The 22,549-nt window shown below is 35.3% G+C and overlaps 1 protein-coding gene and 1 long non-coding RNA gene across 2 annotated transcripts in view; both read right to left on the bottom strand.

Moving 5' to 3' along the window:
• The window catches only part of NEGR1 (neuronal growth regulator 1), an 840,003-nt gene that overhangs the window by 733,284 nt on the left and 84,170 nt on the right, over nt 1–22,549 (bottom strand). The gene's annotated exons all lie outside the window — the stretch shown is intronic.
• LOC128313891 (uncharacterized) lies at nt 1,832–9,418 on the bottom strand. The gene is made up of 2 exons (XR_008294967.1): nt 8,910–9,418; nt 1,832–8,672 (listed from the first exon to the last, which is right to left on the bottom strand). It is a non-coding gene; the product is annotated as an uncharacterized LOC128313891 (long non-coding RNA).

Genomic DNA, 22,549 nt, shown 5'->3' on the forward strand with positions numbered 1-22,549 from the left:
CTGTGTGTGTGTGTGTCAAAAATAAACATGTTTTTAAACCCAAATTTGAAACTTTAAAACAAACCCAAATTCTAATAATACATACTTAGGTTCTATCTTGACCCTATCATGTCACTGAAAATACTAACAATGGAGATTTTACTCGTGTTTTTTCCAGAAAGGTCATTAGAAAGGCGTTTATATAAAATGGAGATTTCTCTGTAATACTACCAAAAGCAGTCTACATATTCAATGGAATCCCTATCAGAATAACACCAGCATTCTTCACAGAGCTAGAACAAACAATCCTAAAATTTGCATGAAACCAGAAAAGACCCTGAATAGCCAAAGCAATCTTGAAAAAGAAAACCAAAGCTGGAGGTATCACAATTCTGGACTTCAAGTTGTATTACAAAGTTGTAATCATCAAGACAGTATGGTACTAGACACAAAAACAAGCACTCAGATCAATGGAACAGAATGGAGAACCCAGAAATGGACCCACAAACATATGCCCAACTAATCTTTGACAAAGCAGGAAAGAATATCCAATGGAATAAAGACAGCCTCTTCAGCAAATGGTGCTGGGAAAACTGGACAGCGACATGTAGAAAAATGAACCTGCACCACTTTCTTATACCATACACAAAAATAAATTCAAAATGGATGAAAGACTTAATTGTAAGACAGCAAGCCATCAAAATCCTTGAGGAGAAAGGAGGCAAAACCTCTTTGATCTTGGCCGCAGCAACTTCTTACTCAACACATCTCCAGAGGCAAGGGAGACAAAAGCAAAAATTAACTATTGGGACCTCATCAAAATAAAAAGCTTCTGCACAGCAAGGGAAACAATCAGCAAAACTAAAAGGCAACCGATGGAATGGGAGAAGATATTTGAAAACGACATATCAGATAAAGGGTTAATACCCCAGATATATAAAGAACTTATCAAACTCAACACTCAAAAAACAAATAATCCAGTGAAGAAATGGGCAAAAGATATGAATAGGCACTTCTCCAAAGAAGACATCCAGATGGCCAACCAACACATGAACAAATGCTCAACATCACTCATCATCAGGGAAATACAAATCAGAACCACAATGAGATACCACCTCACACCTGTCAGAATGGCTAACGTTAACAAGTTAGGCAATAACAGATTTAGGCGAGGATGTGGAGAAAGAGAATCTCTTTTGCACTGCTGGTGGGAATGCAAACTGATGCAGCCACTCTGGAAGACAGTATGGAGCTTCCTCAAAAAATTAAAAATAGAAATAGCCTATGACCCAGCAATTGCACTGCTAGGTATTTACCAAGGGATACAGGTATGCTGTTTCAAAGGGGCATATGCACCCCAATGTTTATAGCAGCACTATCAACAACAGCCAAAGTATGGAAAGAGCCCAAATGTTCATCAATGGATGAATGGATAAAGAAGATGTGTTATATAGATACAATGGAATATTACTCAGCAATCTAAAAGAATGAAATCTTGTCATTTGCAACTATGTGGATGGAACTAGAGGGTATTACACTAAGCAAAATTAGTCAGAGAAAGACAAATATCATACGAATTCACTCACATGAGGACTTTCAGATACAAAATAGATGAACATAGGGGAAGGGAAGCAAAAATAATATAAAAACAGTGAGGGGGACAAAGCATAAGAGACTGATAAATATGGAGAACAAACAGAGGGTCGCTGGAGGGGTTGTGGGAGGGGGGATGGGCTAAATGGGTAAGGGGCATTAAGGAATATACTCCTGAAATCATTGTTGCACTATATGATAATTAACTTGGATGTAAATTTAAATAAATTAAATTAAATTATTTTTTTAATTTTTAAAAAATAAAAAAGAAATACAAAACAAAAAAAGGAGATTTCTCAGAATGTTTTAAAATATGGCATTATGTAACCAAGCATTCCTTTTGAGGCTAGAATTTATGACAATATGAACGTAGAAGAGTGCCATATAAAAATGTGCAAGCTTCTGCCTTTGAAGGCTAAGATTTGGGGTTTTCTTGTTATTGTCAGTTCTCTGGTTCTCAGGAAACAAACAAAAAACAAACAAACAAAAACTCCAAGGTGAAACTTTTATTTAAGTATCTCTGTAGCAAGAATCTATGGACTTATCTATGGCAGACTGAATTCTGTGAAAGAAACAGAAAACTGCTGTTTAGTAATATTCAATTCACATGGATACTTTCATTACATGTTTACTGAGTTGTTCCTTTGAGCACTTGTTTCAGAATATCCAGAAACTTGGATGGAACGAATTACTGCCATAAAGAATCTGTAGCTCTGGGAGTTTCTTCAGAGTCTGGGATCGATTTTGAAAAGAGATGGACTTGGAGGGCACAAGGATCCATGCTTTGAAAAGAGGCTATTCCTGGGGAAGCAAAGAACATACCAGGAGGTGGCATGAAATGGAGGACAAACCTCTCCAACATCCTTTGTGGAAATTTGAGTCTGGAGTCTTAGGCATGTGATGGCTTGGAATATTTCAAGGGTTAGAAGTAAACTGGTTCTTATCCCCAAATTAGTGGATCTCAATTGGGGGTTTTGCAGGAGGCATTTGGCAATGTCTAAAGACATTTTTGATTGCTGTGACTTGGAACTGTGCCACCAGCAGCTAAGCCAGAGATGCTGCTAAATGTCCTACAATGCACAGGGCGGTCACCAATTCAAAGAATATCTAGTCCAAAATATCGATATTAGAGCTGTTGTGAAACCCAGTCCTAGATGCAGGACAGGGATTATGTCTGTTTTCCACTGACCCTGCATGATCTGTAAATATTCATCCAACTAGTCTTAAAAGTTACAATTTAGGCTTAATTGTGCTGTCAGAAATTATAGAAAAAGTAGTAAATATAACCAGCTTCAGATAATTGAGTTAAATTAAACAAGGTATCAACTGAGTACATGAGAAAGTGATAGAGAAACTGCCCCAATGTCCCAAGTCTAGGGTGGCAATCATCAATGAAAACTGTGTTCAGCAATGACATCTTGTGTGATGTGGGCATCAAACAGAGCAGGATGGCCAAGACAATGGGAGGCCAGAGTAGAAGAATAGGAGAACTTTTTTTTTCTTATAAACATAGGAAATAAGCTGTAGGACATGCCAGAAATCATCAGAAGAAAAGCTGAAGCAATTTGACCAATGGAGGCTTGAACATGAAGAATTTGGGAGCTAACAGTCATTGTGATTGCGCTGCATGACCTCATATAGGCTATAAGTGCTAGAAGAAATAAAAAATAATGTACCCCTATGTATATCATATTGAATTAAAATATCACCAATGAAAATTTCACTTTTCTTAAGAGGAATATAGTTTGTTGATACAAATAGGAATGCCACATTTTACGCATTCTTCCAGGAATGTTATAGATTGCTAGTGTGTAGAAAATATAGGTTTAGGTTCACCTGGGTGGCTCTGACTTCAGCTCAGGTCATGATCTGACAGTTCGTGGGTTGGAGCCCCAGGTCAGGCTCTGAGCTGTGAGCACAGAGTCTGAAGCCTGCTTCAGATTTTTGTCTCCTTCTCTCTCTGCCCCTTACTGCTTGTGCTCTGTTTATCTCTCAAAAATACATAAACATTAAAAATGTTTTTAAAGAAAATATAGGCTTATGTTAGCTCTCATTTTGCATTTGTGAAATAAAGTCACATAATACAGTTTTATTAAAAGCCAGGGTTTTTTTTGGAAAACAATCAGAAAAATATTGTGAGATTTACCAGAAATGTGTATGTAATGCACTTATTCATCAGTATTCTGTAATGGTGCCATCCTAAACTTCAGCATGCTATTTAGTTTTCCAGATTATGTTTCTTTAACAATAAGCATATGAGGATGATTACACATATTAAATTGTCACTTAATTCTTGTGACAGATACTATTTTGTTCCTGCTTTATATATAAGGAAACTCAGTATGTATGACCTGCCTAAGTTCATTTTTGGTTAACAATGAGGCCCAGACCCTAATCTAGCCTCCAGAGCCTATATTGCTAATCTGTGACATGAAATTAAGCACTAGCAGTAAAGTCTTTGGTTAATAACTATATGCTTTAAAGGAATCCCTGTTGCTATTTTGTGCTTATTTTTCCTTTACTTATTTTCTTTCTACCATGCCCTACTCCATAACCACACAAATATGATTAGAAAGGATTAGCTATTGAAAATATTGAAGCTAGAAGTCTGAAAAACACATAAAACAGAGACATGAGAATGTTCTTTTAGAGCACTTTAATTGCTAAACTAGGCCTGGAGTAGAGGTAGTCCTCCTTATCTGATTTATTAAATTATCTGAAGGTGCTACTTTATAAAAGCTACGTTGAAACTTCTAAACATGAATTTTGTCTTTCTCTTAAACAATGTCAAGGCAAATTATATACTATACTCCTTGGGTCCAATATGCACATATAGGGGCACCTGGGTGGCTCAGTTGGTTGAGCATCTGACTCTTGATTTCAGCTCAAGTCATGATCCCAGGGTTGTGGGATTGAGCCCTGTGTCGGGCTCCACTCTTAGTGTGGAGCCTGCTTGAGATTCTCTCTCTCTCTCTCTCTCTCTCTCTCTCTCTCTCTCTCTCTCTCTCTCCCCCTCTGACCTACTCCCCACTTATACTCTCTCTCTCTCAAATAATTTTTTTGATTAAAAATGCACATATATATGCTTTTTCTTTATTTTTTAAATTCTTAACATAAGAAAGTAAAAGTATAGTGTGCTATTTGATATTGCATCCTGGGTCGTATTTTCTACTATGAAATGAAAAATAAACAATTACAAAAACAAAAGAAAAACAACACTGCAGATAGTGAACACTTTCTTGGAAACACAGGTTTGAGCTTGACATTCAGATATACCACAGGAGTAAATACTTCTAGGATACAAGGAGTGTAAAGTAATTCTACTTACATAAATCTTCAGACAGGGATTTTTTTAATTAAGTAAAAATAAAGTAATTTAAAATCAGACACCACAAGGGTGAATGGGATGGTAGGCTTTCATCAGGCTCAGCAAGTATGCAGGCCACTGAAAGAAATGTCCCTTGAGCCTTGCTTGGAGCCTATTATTTCCTTCAAACTAAAGCTTACCTTGTGTTAACTGCTGCTCTGAGATCCTAAATGACCATTTAGAGGACCTAATGCATTTCTAAAAGAATGTAGCTTACATCCAGAATATAACCAGTTGACTTGAAAAGTTTTTTGGGGATAGAAGCAGGAATATGCTTGAGAGGTCTAAGGCCAGGTATTATTACCTGGTTATCTTCCCTTATTGTCTCCACCTGGTGTCTGCACTCTTAGGATCAACTTATCTCAAGTGCTTATCTCATAAGCATCTGAGACCAGCTCTGATATTTCTCCAATATTCCTCTGGTATTTTGTGCCCCCACTTCAAATTATATCCAATTTTCTTTCAGCTTCCAACTATCTGTCATTGTACTCATACAAATACTTTAAGACCCAATTGAAAATCTCACGAAATCTGTGCTATTTAAATATTTTCTTTGCCATTAGAATTTACACTTTTTCTGTAAAACACCTATTGCCTACTATTTTGTAGTCCATCAAATATTTACATTTATGGCTCACTGTTGTTCTACTACTTCTCCTTTGTTTTCTTACTTTTTTAAAAAAAAAACAGTATATAAAGAAATCAAGGTAGGGAAAGCCAAATAAAGTACATTAATTTGGGACTTTTTAAACTCATGTAGTTTAGACTAATGCATATAACATTGAAAATTCTGACAGGAAAGAGAAAAGTTTTTTGAATGTTATATGCTTATGCTAAGTACCACTGTAAATAACTTCCCAATCAAAAGTAAATGAGATGCTTTCTCTCTGTTCTTACAAAAAAACCTCTATTTTTTTAATTTAAAGTTTAATTTATTTTGAGAAGAGACAGGCAGAGAGAGAGGGAGAGAATCCCATGCAGGCTCTGTGCTATTAGAGAGAGCCCAACCCAGGGCTTGATCACATGAACCATGACACCATGACCTAAGTAGAAATCAAGAGTCGGATGCTTAACTGACTGAGCCACCCAAGTGCCTCTTACAAACATCCTTTAAAATATGATTCTTGGTAATTTTTTTTTTAAGTTAACTAACATGACCATTACCTTGTCTATAGGATTGTTGGTGCAGGAAGTGTGAACCTTAACATAGTTCATGATATTAGGTTTATCATTATTGGTATCCTATTCAACAATTATGATTTATCAGAACAATATCTGCTGGAAAATGATCATTAACAACTAAAAATATCAAAAATAAAAGTAGCAAAACATCAACAACAGTTGTCTCCAACTTATTTATGGATCATTACATTAGAAATCTTAATTTGAGGGGCGCCTGGGTGGCTCAGTAGGTTAAGCGTCTGACTTTGGCACAGGTCATGATCTTGCGGTTTGTGGGTTTGAGCCCCACATCAGGCTCTGTGCTGACAGCTCAGAGCCTGGAGCCTGCTTCAGATTCTGTGTCTCCCTCTCTCTCTGCCCCTCCCCTTCTGGTGCCCTGTCTCTGTCTCTCTCTGAAAAATAAACATTAAAATTAAAAAAAAAAAGAAAGAAAAAGAAATCTTAATTTGAAAGGTCACTAATGTTCAGAAAATACTTTTGTGGTGAAACATGTTGATATACAAAGATATGTTGTTCTGGTAATGAAGTAGTGGGTCAAAATAACATTAAATAAATATGTTTATATTAATAAAATATGAGTTCATAAAGACAAGTAAGGAAGCAAGGATGTACACAGATTGCCTTGAGCAGTTAGAGGACCAGTGATTCTACTGTAGCTACGACTCCAGGTTTCCTACGTCGTTAATCCAATAGCACGCCCAGGGAATTCTGGAGAGGGCAAAGCATCACCAGCTTGCTTTAGGTGCAATCTATGTGTACCTGCATCACGACATGGTGCACTACCTACTCTGCTTTCTTTCACGACTACACTCTTCTCTCGTTAATTCTTTTCTATCACTTTCTTTCTTTTCTTAAGCAACTGCCTCTTCTTTACCAAGTCTGACTTTTTTTTAATGTTTATATTATTTATTTTTTGAGAGAAAGAGAGAAAAAGAGTGAGTGAGCAGGGGAGGAACAGAGAGAGAATCCCAAGTAGCCTCTGTGCTGTCAGTGCAGAGTCTGATACGGGCCTCGAACTCAGGAACCATAAGATCATGACCTGAGCCAAAGTACAATGCTTAACAGACTGAGCCAACCAGGAGCCCCATCAAGTCTGACTTTTGAAAAGCTTAAAGTAGATTTTGCAGCAAGGCATGACATCCATTCTTGGTATCTAAACATTTGTTAAACTGGCAATGGAGTCATGGTTTTTGAATAAAATATCTTTCTTGATTTGAGAAGTATCCTCTCCACTATTCTCAAATTTTAGGTGCTGCTTGTTTGTGAGATAGGTAGCAAGAAGGAAAGGTGGACTGTGGATAACTTCTAAGTATCTACCTCCCCTCCAATTATCCTGCTGGTTTCTGATTAGGTATGAGTGAACACAGAATATTTTTGTTTGGGTAACTGTCTTATTAAGAACTGTTTTGATATCCACTGTCAGAAATTCAACGTAAACTACCTTAAACAGAAAGAGTTTATATAATTAGGAAGGCCAATCGTAGAGGCAGGGTTGACTGAATTAGAGACCAGGCACTTCTTCCCCTATTTTCCCACCTATTCACCATTTTACTTGTTCTCTTAACAAGAAATCTCAAAAAAGAGATTTCTCTTCAAATTTGGAGCCAAAGAAGCTTTTGACTAACACCTTTAATTTTATCTCTAAAAACGAAAGGGACTCTTACTGCCAAGCATCAGGTTAAAAATGTAAAATCCCACATAACAACTGAATACAATGGTTCAAATGACTGTCTCCTGAATTAATATTTATGGGCCAAAAAATGGTCAAGTGCTATAAGTGACCCACCTAGAGTCAGAATCTAATGCTTAGCCAACCCCTGGGGGTACAGAAATGAAATTGTATAAACATGGCCACTACCACTCAGATAATATACCTAGCTTGAGGTGGGAAGCAGTTCCTCAAAGCCAGAAGGCTATTTCAAAAGGAAGAACGGAATCCTATCTGGCCAAACTACAATGTTTCCCCACATTACATGTATCACAAACAAAGCCTCCTCTAGTCTTTTCTTTGACTTGATTACCCTAGCTTTCACCCTTTACAGTAGAAAGGGAGATAAAAATCTCACAGAATAAAGAGATATGTTTTAAAAAATTACTCAGCTATTTATACTAGAGAGAAGTCAAAAAACAAAATGTTCAGGAAATATAATTTAAAAATTACTGAACTATGAATAAATATGCAGTTTAAAATTGAATATTACAGTATTATAAAATATTATAAAATGAATATTACTGAATACAGTATTACTGTATTTTCTAAGTAGACAATTTTTTTAGTAAACCAAATAGAATAAAACAAATAGAGTAAGTTTACTAAACTAAATAGAATACGTAAATAGGTTAAATGCACCATATATAGTGGTATTTCATTTGTGAGAATTTATACAAATTAAAATGATTAAATTAATATATCTAAAAAGCAACAGAAGAAAAGTTAAATGATACATATTGTTTTATTTCTAGTGCTTCTTCTTGTCACTGTAAAATTAATTACCCTCCAATTTGAGGTTTCTTGTAACTTTCAACAAAAACTGGAGTTTGCCTGGGGCGCCTGGGTGGCGCAGTCGGTTAAGCGTCCGACTTCAGCCAGGTCACGATCTCGCGGTCCGTGAGTTTGAGCCCCGCGTCAGGCTCTGGGCTGATGGCTCAGAGCCTGGAGCCTGTTTCCGATTCTGTGTCTCCCTCTCTCTCTGCCCCTCCCCCGTTCATGCTCTGTCTCTCTCTGTCCCAAAAATAAATAAACGTTGAAAAAAAAATTAAAAAAAAAAAACTGGAGTTTGCCAAAGACAGTTTAATTGAGCTTCTTTATAAATGAAATTTAAACAAACCTTGAGAGAGTTTCACTTCATATCCTAGTATGACATTTTAAGGATCACAGTGTCACTTACACTTTCAAATCAATTGTTTTCCTTCAAACTAATGTGTCACTCTATATTTATTGGTGTATACAAATGTATTTCTAATATACTAATTGTTCCAAATTTACAAATTAGGCTTTTTACAGATTTTGCAGTAACTTCTATACCAGAAATAGAAAAACAAGGCCATTATTTAGAACGTGTTTACATTAGGTCCTAGAGAGAAACTACTGATGTAAAGGAAAGTCAATCTCTCCTTTCTTGTCCTCTTGTCCTATCCTCCTCTCTCTGGACACACACACAAGTAAACATACAGGAACAAATTTGAAGGGAGGAAAACAAAAATATTTTCTCTCTCTCTATTTTCAGACCTGTAGTATGGCTGCAGAAAGAAAGAAAGAAAGAAAGAGAGAGAGAGAGAGAGAGAGAGAGAAAGAAAGAAAGAAAAAGAAAGAAAGGAAGGGAGAAAGGAAGGAAGAAAGGAAGGAAGACAAAGTTCACACTAATTTAGGTAGAATCGGTGAGATTATATGTTCAGGACAAAGGAGGAAAGCACCCCACTGTACTAGGCAGTGACCATGGAAGGGGCCTCAATCTACTGCAACTCTGAGGTGGGAAAAGTAACTACAAATTTGGTGAAGGTTTGGAAACTTTATCAAATGCAAAGTAGCTGAAATAATTAGGGTAAAACAAAATAACTGAAAATGCAAAAGAGAGAAAAGAGGACAGGAGTATGTTTTTTTGAATTTTTTAAAACAGTCTGTCATAAGGAAAATAAATTAAATGTATCCCCCAAAATAAAAAAAAATTCAGGACAATTAGTAGGAAGTTGCAAGGAGTCACTTATTCATACATATTCAATACTTATTATGAAAAAAATATATTAACTATTAAACAAAATTTTATAATGTCTATATTAGGGAATATTTATATGTCTATAAATCAGACCTTTAAAAATTACATTCATATTTTTAAATCACCTTTAGACAATTTTTTCCCTGAAAATTAGCAAGTTGATACTTTCAGGACATTCTATTAAATATTGCCCTACTTGACTTTAAAAAGACTTCAAATGTCCTTAATAAACAACTTATTATTTTATATATTAATTTAATAATGAAAATATGGGTATACGGTATTTTACTTCTGATTTTAAGTTAATTATCTACTCTAAGATATTTTGCCTCAGGCCCAGACTTAGCATGTAATCTTATAATTTAGGAATTAAGTATATTACTTCTACTGAATTCTTCTTTATGGTTTTTAATATTATTTTTGCTTCTGACCTTTTATAGGATTCAACAGGTTAATGAAATATAAACTCTCCAACGGTTATCTTTATGCAAATAGTTTTGTTTTTGTTTTTTTCTGCAAGGGTTTTTATCTGACCCATAGTTTAAGCCAAACTCTCCATTAAATGTATCTATACTAATGAAGGCTTTCCTTCTGACCTGTTGTTTTTAACACAGAATTATGTCTGACACTTCCTAATCCTTGAGAATCTTTTTCAAATTTAGTGAACTTTAACAAATGTCAGTTAAAAGTTCACTGACAAATTAGAGGTGAGTAGAAAGACAACTGAAAGACTTAACACACAATGTTCAGTAGAAGAGGAGTAAGAGATATCTCTTAAGACCACGGCATTGAAAAATAATGTGTGGGACCATTAATACTGGTTTTAGGAGTTTATAGTTAATTAGATAATTCAAACCTGCATGTGCACATACCCTATATAATACGTAATATTTTATTTAGACATACACAAAATTCCTTTATTTGTGCCTCTTTTAAAAATCTCTGTTAGCAAAATTCTACGTATATGCTTTGAGAAGTTACAAGCTCTCCAGTGTTTAGAAATTTTCTCCTGCCTTAGGTAGTTCTGTGCTCCTTCAAAGTACTCAGGGTCTCACAATTCTTAGGTACTCATTTTTTTTTTAATTAAGGAATGAATGTTTCATCTACATCTTTGTTACTTTTTAATTGACATGAATCTGTATTCCAGACCTGTCTTTAAATATCACCTTTTCAAGACCTTTCCTGGCCATCTTCTTTGAAATTGCAAACTCACTCATTATTTTTACCTGATTTATTTTATAGAACTTATTGCTATCTAACATACTGTAAGTTTTACTCATTTATATGTCTATTGTCTGTGTCCCCAACTAGAAGTAAGCATCATGAGGTGGGGAATTAGGCTGTGGTGATCTCCACAGTAATACCAGTGTCTAGCTCATGGTAAGTGTTCAAAATGAAATGTCATACTTGGAACTCAGAAACTTTTAAGAGGGTGCTAAGCCAGGAACCTACTTAATTTTTTAAATGAGAGTCCTTTCAAGTCCTCTATTTATTTTCAAATAGCAATGGAAAAATTCATTTCTTTACAATTTTACACTTAAGTACCCAAATTTGCTAATTTGCCATACTTACTGTTTGTCACAGCTATAGGTATGGGAGGCTAACATTTCCTCTGGTGTCCTTGATTATGTATCCCTGTTGTCTTGGGTTTCCATAGAGATTTCTTATTGAATGAGATCTGAGATATGTACTTCTTTCGGTTCTATTCACCTATTATACAGGAGTTCTATTGATGTGGTCCTGAGGTATGGTGAGAAAGGAAGAATTATATATTTCTATGATTAGGTCTGTCTTTTAGCGAGTCTGTGCCCCTAGGCTATGTCCTTAACAAGTACTTCTTATTCCTCTTCTCCCCAGTACTCGCCCTTAGATGAGACAGGAAGACTACAGAGGACTGGAGTTGGGTAGTGCCACTTCCCCAGGCCGGTTGGGCTCTGGTAAAATCCAGCAAGTTAGATTCTGGTAAAACAGAACTGGGTGTATTTCAAAATAGCTACTTTTCCTGTGTCGGAAGCATGAGGGGATTTTCCTCCAAGCTAATTTGATGTGAAAGAATCAAAAACTAAAGAAAAAGTACACATTTAAGAAACAGAATCTAACAGTTGCTACAACTCTTACTTCACTTATAAGAATCTCATTATAAACACATTAGAATCTTGTATTTCTCTAAATTTGAGTGTATATACTGAGCATCAAAATTCTGCAATGGTATATAAGAACATGCAAAGTATCCTTTTACTCTTTCTGACATCTATTGGGTATTCTTTCAAAGAAACACTGAGTAAGGTCAAGTTCAGAAGCTGTTAACAAGTAGAAATAGCATTGGTAGATAAATGTTTGGCTACCAGAAACTTAGGCTGTGATTCTAGAGGCTTCTGAAACTAATTGTTGCTGCCAATTCTTTATCTGCTGTTAATTTAAATGATTTCTCTCCAAATACTCCTTTTGTTTGTTTTGTTTTGTTTTGTTTGCCATTGATAGAATATTGTTGCAATTTACTCGTGGCAAATACCAGTGATACTCCACCTATAGAAAGGATAAAAATGAGTTATTTATGAAAACATCAACTCTTGAATGTAGCAAATTTTTATTTAGAATCAACTTCAGCACTCCTAACCAATAGAGAGGAAAATCAATATATTTCCAAGAACTGTTACAAGAATATTAATGTTCTTGTGGAAGTTTTATGGGAAATATTAAAAAATTGTGAGAAATGCATTTTAAAATATCAAACTATGCTTTCAACAACTGAACATGTTTTATCAGGTCACCAAAATGTTGATCTGCTTGTGAATACAGTGTTCCCTACAGTTCAACTTCTAATGTCAAGTGACTTCTAGAAAGATAACTGGACACTATATTTGTCAGGCCATTAATTTTAAAATTGTCTTAGAGAACTGAAGGGAAAAACCAGTGGATTGAAACAAAGCTATTTTGATATTGTGAAATGATCATCAGCCCTGGGTGGCAGAATGAAATCACCATGATTATAGAATGTTAATGATTTAGGTCTTTGTTTTTTGTTTTTTGTTTTTTATTAAACCAATAATAGGATTATTTTTCAATAAAATAATTATACATAGTATTCCTTCTACATCCACATTATGATGGTATATGAAATACCTATGCAAAAAAAAAAGAAAGAAAACTTATACTACTTATATTTTTATCATTTAGTTTTGTCATTGTAACCAAATACCATTACTGCATCTGCTTCCATTCACCAAAATATATTATTTTTCCAAGGAAACAAGATAGCATTAACATACAAATGTGAAACTTTTAAAGATACTTTAAACAACTTCATATCTAGATACATATAACTATAATTGTTCATATCCAAATATAAATACTATATTAATTATAATGAGGATATGGTTCCTTCTTCATAAATACAATCTCCAACATCAGACATAATCTGCTCAAATAGGCCTCTATTGTGCACAAGGGCTTCAAAAGTAATTTGTCATCATAAAAAAAAAAAGATAAAAAATGAAATTATTATAAAAATTGAATTTAAAAAATGTTACATTCTATCCTTGTAATGCTAAGCATGTTGTATTAGTTTCCTATTGCTATTGTAACAACTTACTACAAACCAAGTGGCTTAAGACAACACAAACTTATTATAGTTAAGGAGATCAGAAATCTGAAACGGGTCTGACTAGGCTAAAAGTAAGGTGTTAGTAGGCTGCATTCTGTCTGGAGGCTATAAGGGGGACAACTGCTTTCTTGTCTTTTCCATTTTCTAGAGGCTGCTCACATTCCTACCCCATGGACCCTTCTGCCATCTTCAAGGCCAGCAATTTGGGGCTGAGTCCTTGCATGTTATCATCATTCTGTTTCTCTTCCTCTTCCCTATTCCACTGTTAAGGACTCTTGTGATTCCAGTAGGCCTGCATGGATAATCCAGGATAATCTCCCCATCACAAAAGTAACTGTTTTACAATCTTAATTCTAGCTAGCATCTTAACTCCCTTTTGTCAAGTAAATTAACATGTTCATGTGTTCTGGGGACTAATTCATTTCACTGTAATTTAATGTAGTATTAGCTGCTTCCACAGAACTATAATAAACACATTCCTTAAAATATGACTTTAAAAGTTTAATTAAAAAAAGAATATTTCTACAGTAATTAATTCTTCTTTTTTTCTTCTCCCTCATTTTTTAAACTGTCTAAATTGTAGGCAATGGTTTCATCATCAGTTCAAATCTTGGCTATGTATCTCATTATAACTTTTTGATTGTTATTCTTGTTCTATTAAATAATAAAAGATAGATGAAAATAATATGGATATGGGCAATGCTAATAAAATTGTAACTTTCTGGAGTGCTCTATAATTATCACAGCATTTTACCATTCTCTCATTTGATTTCACAACCTTCTGACACAGGCACACTTGGGTTGTTTTTTTGTTTGTTTGTTTGTTTTTTAATTTTCTATTTTAAGGTTTTACATTTACTGGTATAATGCTGTATAATTTATCGTCCCGATTGTTTTTAACACTGACTTTATTTTCTAGAGCAATTTTAATTTCACAGTTCCTATATTTCCCCAATGCCCTCCTACCCACAACATCCCCCCCATAAAAACCATGCACTGACATGGTATATTTGTTATAATTGATAGCCTGTATTGACCAATCATTAGCACCCCAAATCTATAGTTTACATTATGATTCACTCTTGGTGTTGTATATTTCATTAGTTTTGACAAATATATAATGACATGCCCATCATTATAGCATTTTACAAAACAGTTTCTCTGTTCTAAAAATCATATGTGTTCTATTCATCCCTCCATCCCTCCTTACCCCTGATCTTTTTACTGTCTCCATAGTTTTGCTATACTGGGCATTTCTTAAATCCTATATTGCAGGTGAGTAAACTGAGACCTGAGAAGTTCATTGCCATTCCTCAAGCCAGTCAACTGTCTGCATTTGGATTAGAACAAAGATCTTTTGATCCTACTAAGTTAGGTGCATTTATTTTAAAACATATTACTTTTTCCAAATAATGTTAAAAGTTTGCATCCTAATGTTGTTCGATCAAAAGGCAAGATGTTATTTTGTGTAACACTTAATTAAAAAAAATAGAAAAGAAAATTTTTTCATAGCTTTAAACAACTGTTTTACCGCATTACCACAATACATGAGAGGCAGTATGGGATGGGATACTGGGGGGTGGGGGAGGGGGGGAGGTACAGACTCAGAAGGCAAGAGTTCACTCAGCTTCAGCAAGTTGTCTAAACTTTCTGAGATCTTATCTGCAATGTGTAGATAATGTTTCAGTCACTAAGAACTGTGTACTAAGTCCAGATGAGTTGCATTTACAATCACTTTGTAAATTATAAAGTTCTTTTAAATATAATGGAACAGTGGGGCGTCTGGATGTCTGTCAGTTAAGCGTCCAACTTCGGCTCAGGTCATGATCTCAACGGTTTGTGGGTTTGAGCCCTGCATTGGGCTCTATGCCGGCAGCTCAGAGCCTGCAGCCTGATTCAGATTCTGTGTCTCCCTCTCTCTCTGTCCCTCCCCTGCTCATGAGCTGTCTCTCTGTGTCTGTCAAAAAGAATAAATGTAAAATAATAATAATAAATAAATATAATGGAACATTGTAATTACTACATGTGCTTGTCCAACTATCAGCAAAAGATGAATACAGTCTATGAAGTTGACTCAAGAAATGCTCACAAATTGATCAGAAGCTATTATTTAACCTACAGAGAAGGGAAATCATACCTAGAAGTTACCACTGGTTTCCTGATTCCAGTTAGTACACTGTCTAGTCTGTCCTTTCCTCTAATTATGACAGTGACAAGTTAAATAATCTAATTGGGCTTTCAGAAATGGTTTCCAAAAGCCACCTAAATGAAAAAATGTTCACTTTTCTTCTGTTTAAATATCTAAAATTGCTACTGAGGTGATAGCACCAGACTGGTTGGAGTTTTCTCGGGAAAATGCTGAGATAAAATATGTTGGAGAATAAAACTAGGGGTTTGTTTTAAGTATGCACACTGGGGGTAAACTTAAGAAGCATATGAATATAAATGCTGATATCCTCTAACTATAATGGCTGACTATAATTTTTAGAAATATTATAGGAAAAGGCATTGGAATTTGGGACTACAGCTGTTTTCCCAAAACTTGATTCTTTTATGCCTTTTTCCAAGTTTTTCATGCTTTTTTACTTGAGCGATTCCATACCCTTCACCTCTTAAACCAGTCTTGGGCTGAGGCCCAGGCACCATGAATACAACTCCTGTATGTCATTAGTTTGAATGGATCTAAGTCTTCCTTATGTACATAACAATAGGAAGTGAGGGTTTATGAATACTGGAAGACATATTATGGGCCTTAGAAGACAGTAAACAACCAAAAGAGGACTAAATATTTTTGGAAGATTTTCTAAGTTACATTGGTTGCACTAGTTTTGAAATATATATTAAATATTTTCTTGGAAATTAATTAGAAAATCAATTTTAATGATATCCATGGGCCAATGATGTTTCCCCCCTCCAATTTTTTACACAGTTCTAACAATGATATGTAAAATTCTAAACAGAATTTTGCCTCTTGCTTTATTTTACCTTCCAAAATATCACAAATACTTCCCTTTGACTATATAATTTTTCATAAGTACATTTAAAATTTTCACAACAATTATATCAACTTCATATCCATTTATTCAAAACATTTATAGAGCAGCTACTATGCTCTGAGCACTGCCAGTCACTAGGAATACATACTCCTAAGAATTTGCCATCAATAAACCCAAACTGTATTGGGAAGAAGGACACCAGATAATTAAAATATAAGATAGTAGCTGTGGTGATAGAATTAGACACATAACATCATAAGAATTCAGAAAAGGGACACTTAAGTAAGCATAACTCCAGAAGAATGTCAAACTCATTGAGCTAACTGTTAATGAATGGGTAGAATGTAACCAGTCAACATTAGATATGGGTCAGTATTCCCAGACAATGAAGACATGGATAAAGGCGGATAAAGGCACTGGCTTAAGAAAAGCAACTTGGCATTCTACAAGAGAAAGAATAAACACTTTAGGATGGTTAGGACATGAAATAGAAAGCAGTGGTAGAAATGAACTTGAAATTAATTATAAGCAGGAAAAATCATGAGAGGCCCTACCTGCATTGACATATATGCCAGGGTAGATCACTGAGAAATTTTTTTTTATTTTATTTTAAGTTTATTTATTTTGAGATAGAGAAAGAGAGTTGGTGGAGGGGCAGAGAGAGAGGGAGACAGAGAAAATCTCGAGCAGGCTCTGCACTGTCAGCAAGGAGCCTGACACAGGGCTCAAAACCCACAAACCGTGAGATCATGACCTGAGCCCAAATCAAGAGTCAGACAATTGACTGAGCCACTAAAGCACCCCTATCACTGAGAGGTTTTAAGCAAGATAATGAAATGGCCAAAAAGATAGTTCATATTAGTGGCTAAAAAGTGGATTTCAGCGGGAAAAGACTCAAAGTTTGGGAACAATTAAAAGTCAGTTTCAAGATGGATTCAATGAACGTTCCACATGGAATAAAGACATTATTATACCATCATTTTAACAACAGTGAAAACTAATACTCTTTGAGAATCTGTTATCTGTCAGACACTGAAGTGGTAATTATATAATCTTAGTTAACCTAACAAGTTAGTTATTCTTAGTAATGAAGAAACTGGGACATAGAGAATGTAAGGAATGTCACTCATGGTGCATAGTTAGCAACTAGCAGAGTTAAGATTCAAACCCAGGCAAGTATGATGTAATATGATGAGTAAATAAACAGGAAAAGTTAAAGACGACGCCTAGTTTCTAGATAAATTAACCAGAACGCTATGCCCTGAGGTTGAGAAGCTAAACCTAGTGGTTTAGTGTATACCACAGTTCAGCAATTTTCCTATTATTGACATTTATTTTATTTCCAATATTTTATTATTATAACCAATACTAAATTGAATATCACTATACATATATAATTCCATGTTTTGAATTATTTTTTTTATAGAAATTGATACATGTAAAATTTAATCTTTAGACCAACAGTATATGAAAATAATAATTTCTTTAAAAGCTTACTCATATTGGGTATTTTTCCCCTTCCTAAACCTTCTGGATAAAAAAAACCCCTCCCCCCCAAAATGAAAACAAAACAGTACTATATGTAAGAATGGAATACATTCCTTTTTTTTTTTCCTATGTCTTCTGAAAATGTCACTCTATTCACAGGTTATTTTTATAATCACTATGGAATACCCATAATGCATACATACAGTATGTGGAGGACCAACAGGATCTCTCTGGGGAGGTGCAGGCAAGGACAGTGAGATGAAGCATAGCTTGCTATTTGCATATCCTAACAATGGGCACTGGAAAAGTCTTACCTTTCTAGAACTTCAAGACATTAAAAAAATTAAAGACAGTATTAACCTTGCTCTCCAAAGTCTTTAATAGGATATATTTTTTAATGACAGAAAAAATGTATTTGATACAGTGAAACTGGCAGTCAAGGTATTGCACAAATATTTTTCTTCTTATTTTGTTTTTGTTCATCTTTTAGAGAGAAGGGTTTAGACTCATGAGAACAGTTTGCCAAGTTTAATTGAAACAATGACTACTCTTTTTTTCTCTTCTTTTATCCTCAGCAGTTAATTTTACTTAAAACCACAGACGTGAATTTGTGATCAATGGCCAATTGTGTTTTGTGACTTTTATGGTCAGTCCCCAAAGACAGGGTATTTCATTAGGTGGTCCCCTTCTCTGAACCTCACGCAGCCACTGGCTTGCAGAATCCCAATTAGTTCTCCTCTCCTTGTCATCTTGCCACAGCTCTTCCCTTGCCCTCTACCAATTCTACTTGACAGCTTGCAAGAACAAGAGGCTAAATCAGGACACCAATGACTCACAAAGGCTTGAGGCCTCTTAAAGCTCTTCTTGCTTAGATTGTGTCTTGCAAAACTGTAATACTTCTTTTTCTCCTATATTAAGAGAATCCCTCGCTCTAAAAATTAACTGCTTATCAGATGTGTTCATTACATTTTTTATTATCCTGCCAGGTACATTCTAATATGGAGACTCTGCACAGGATTTCCTCAGCTACCTGATGAAACAGACCAAGAATCAGATATAGAATTTCCTGAAAGTCTCCAGCATTGTTTATTATTATTATTATTATTATTATTATTATTATTATTTATTACTATCTCAAGTGCATTAGCTCAAAAATTCAAAAGTAGAAAGTCTACACACTAATGATTCACGATCTAAGTTAAGATTATTTCCTCTTTGAAATAACTGCCAACTGCCTCACAATTTAAAATATATCAAGAACGAGGAGCACCTGAGTGGCACAGTTGGTTAAGAGTCTAACTTCAGCTCAGGTCATGATCTCACAATTCATGGGTTTGAGCCCCGCAACAGGCTCTGTGCTTCAGATTCTGTGTCTCCCTCTCTCTCTGACCCTCCCCTGCTTACGCTCTGTCTCTCTCTCAAAAATAAATAAACCTTAAAAAAAAGAATGAAATGAAAAAGTGTACACAGAGGATTTCAAAGGCACATCTTCTGTAAGTACCGATCTACTTCAAAAATATTCTAGTGTGTGCATCTAATGAAATAGTATGCCAGTCATTCAGTGCCTTAAATTATGGGCAGTATTAATTAAACAAAGTATTATATCATTTGTGTATCTCTTTGTATCTGTGTTTGTGCAAACATAAAACATGTATTTTATATACATAGAAATTATGGAGAAGTGATACAGTTTTATTTCCAGCACCTACCCCAGAATTGACAAAATTTATTGATTTAATTATATAAAGAATTACAGAAAGACAAACTAACAGGGATTGCAGGATATTTGCATGATTTTTTTTCTGGTTGTTTTAGATGTAGTTTAAATAATCTTGACTTATCACATTCTTAAAATATTTACATTAAATTATCTACTATTATCAGTAGCATAGTTAAAGTTTTTGATAGGATAATGAACATAAATAAAATATAACCCATTTAAAATTAAAAATGCATTCTGTTATGCTGTGATGATATACATTGTTTCAAAGGTAATTTTTCTTTTAGGGCTGAATGGGTGGCTCAGTCGGTTGAGCGTCCGACTTTGGCTCAGGTCGTGATCTCATGGGTTTGTGAGTTGGAGCCCCACATTGGGCTCTGTGCTGACAGCTCAGAGCCTGGAGCCTGCATCGAACTCTGTGTCTCCCTCTCTCTCTGCCCCTCCTCTGCTCACACTGCCTCTCTCAAAAATAAATAAGCGCTAGAAAAAAAATTTTTTAAGGTAACTTTTCTTTTCTTTTTAAGGTAACTTTCTTTTAGAAGCTAATAATGAATGGAATTGGATACTGTTGACATACATGAGTATGTATCTTCCTCTTCACCACAAGAGTAACATCATGGAGATGTAAAAGCAGGACAAAAGCTCAATTGCTTCTTTTAAGATTTACTCCAAGACCTATGCCTTTTCTTCCTCTCAGGACACACTACTCACCCTACTCTCCTCACTGGTAACCACTGTGCCATTTTTATGCATTCTAAACTTTTGAATTGGTCTCTTTTGTTTTCCTTTATACCCTCTCCAGTCACTCATTTTTTCTCTCAAATCAAACATCTAAAATTTAATGGAGCATCTTTTAAGTCAATAATATCTTCAAAAAGTCAAATAAATTTTTTGTATATGCATGTGTGGCATTTGAGGCAAATTACACATTTAAGAATTTTATCTGCTCTTAGTTTCAATTCCCTGGATCATCCACTTCTGGTGCCCTGATCATTGCACTTCTGTTCCTTTTAGGGTCATCGTTTTCATCTTTCTCATTCTCCCCAATTCAAGTGTTCCTCCAGGCTTAGTTCCTGACTCTCAGAGCTCATTCTGCCATACCAACCCTCCGATATTTACCTCAGAACTTTAACTCTCACCTCATGGTAAATGATGCCTGAATATTCCCCTCTTCTCTCTTTATGAATTCCAGCTCCTAATTTCTAATTCTCTGCTGGAAAATTGTATTTTTACATTACCCCATTATTATCTGAAACTCAGCATATGCAAAACCAAAATCAGCATCTTTCTCCCCACTAGCCCAGACCCTCTTCCTAATATTCCTGTTTCGGTGCATAGTTTTATTAAGCTTAGGCTCAAAACCTTGTGGTTAAATTTAACTATTCCCAGGCATCTTCATACTATGGGATATGTTAGCAAGCCTATTTACTCTTCACTCCTAATGTGTCCCACAACAGCTCTTTCATTTCTTATACCACCTAAATTTGGGTTTCTTAATATTATACTTATGTAACATAATAACCCGCAAGTTGGTTTCCCAGCACAGCCCACAACAATCAATTCTTCCCAAGAGGCAAATTTAATCACTGATCTTGGTTTCTAAGCCAAATATCCTATCTCTCATTTCTCAAACATTTCATTGGCTCCAGTCTACTCATTGCCCCACAGATACATGGACATAATGCCTGCTTGTATCCCATTATCTTCTACGTCAATGTCATCTTTCTTCTCTCTGATTATTCAAATTCCAGCCATGTTTCATGGTCTGTTTCAAGTTCTACATCTCACAATGGTGACTACTTTTCTATGCTGCAATAGCAATTATTGAAAATTCTGTTTTTCTTTAAATCATTTACTACTTGAATGTCCTACTTCTGTTACAGTTAAACTTTTGTCATATCTTCAACCAGATGTAAGCTTCCTAAAAGCTGGGTATGATTTTTAACTTTTATGTGTGTGCCTCAGTTTCCTCATCTATAAAATGGGAATGAGAAAATTACTTGCCTCTTGGCATACGTGTCAAATTGTATTACGGGTCTCAATAATTCAACCCTCCCTTTAGTCACACATTGTACCCTATAACTTTGTGGAACACTCTCACCATGGACACAGCTTCCTTCCCTGTGTCTTGACTGCTTTGAGCTTGCACTGGCCAATAAAATGAGGTTGACAGTGTGGTAGTTCTGAGCCTAGACTTTAAAAAATATCTTCAGGGGTGCCTGGCTCAGTCGGTTAAGTGTCCAGCTTTAGCTCAGGTCATGATCTCACAGTCTGTGAGTTCGAGCCCTGTGTCATGCTCTATGCTGACAGCTCAGAGCTTGGAGCCTGCTTTGGATTCTTTGTCTCCCTCTCTCCCTGCCCTTCCCCTGCTCATGCTCTGTCTCTGTCTCAAAAATAAATGAAAACACTTTAAAACATTTTTAAAAATATCTTCAGTGTTTTTTGTTTTCGTTTTTTTTTTCATCTACTTGTACTTTTGACATAACCGAGAAAAGCTCTTGCCCAGGCCAGCCCATGATCCCAGAAGTGAGATGAAAGGCACAAATCAGAGGCATCCCCCAGACAGCCATAGATCTGTAAATGAGCCACAGTGAAACCAGAAAGATGGTTCAGATAGAGCAACAGACTCCTTAGTCAAAATGAAAAACTATTCTAGAGATTTGTAGCCAAAATATATATTTATTTTTGAATGCTGCTGAGATTTTATAGTTATTTGTTACACATAGCATTTTTTGTGGCAATAACCAACACAGGATACTTAGGAGTGAAATACCTGTCGAATGCTCAGAATAGTGCCTATTTGTTTGTTCTATGTCTGTGTCTCTGTCTCTCTCTCTCTCTCTCTCTCTCTCTCTCTATATATATATATATATATATATATACATATACATATACATATATATACAC

Source organism: Acinonyx jubatus, chromosome C1 (genome assembly GCF_027475565.1).
Source record: "Acinonyx jubatus isolate Ajub_Pintada_27869175 chromosome C1, VMU_Ajub_asm_v1.0, whole genome shotgun sequence".
NCBI classification, from domain to species: Eukaryota; Metazoa; Chordata; class Mammalia; order Carnivora; family Felidae; genus Acinonyx; species Acinonyx jubatus.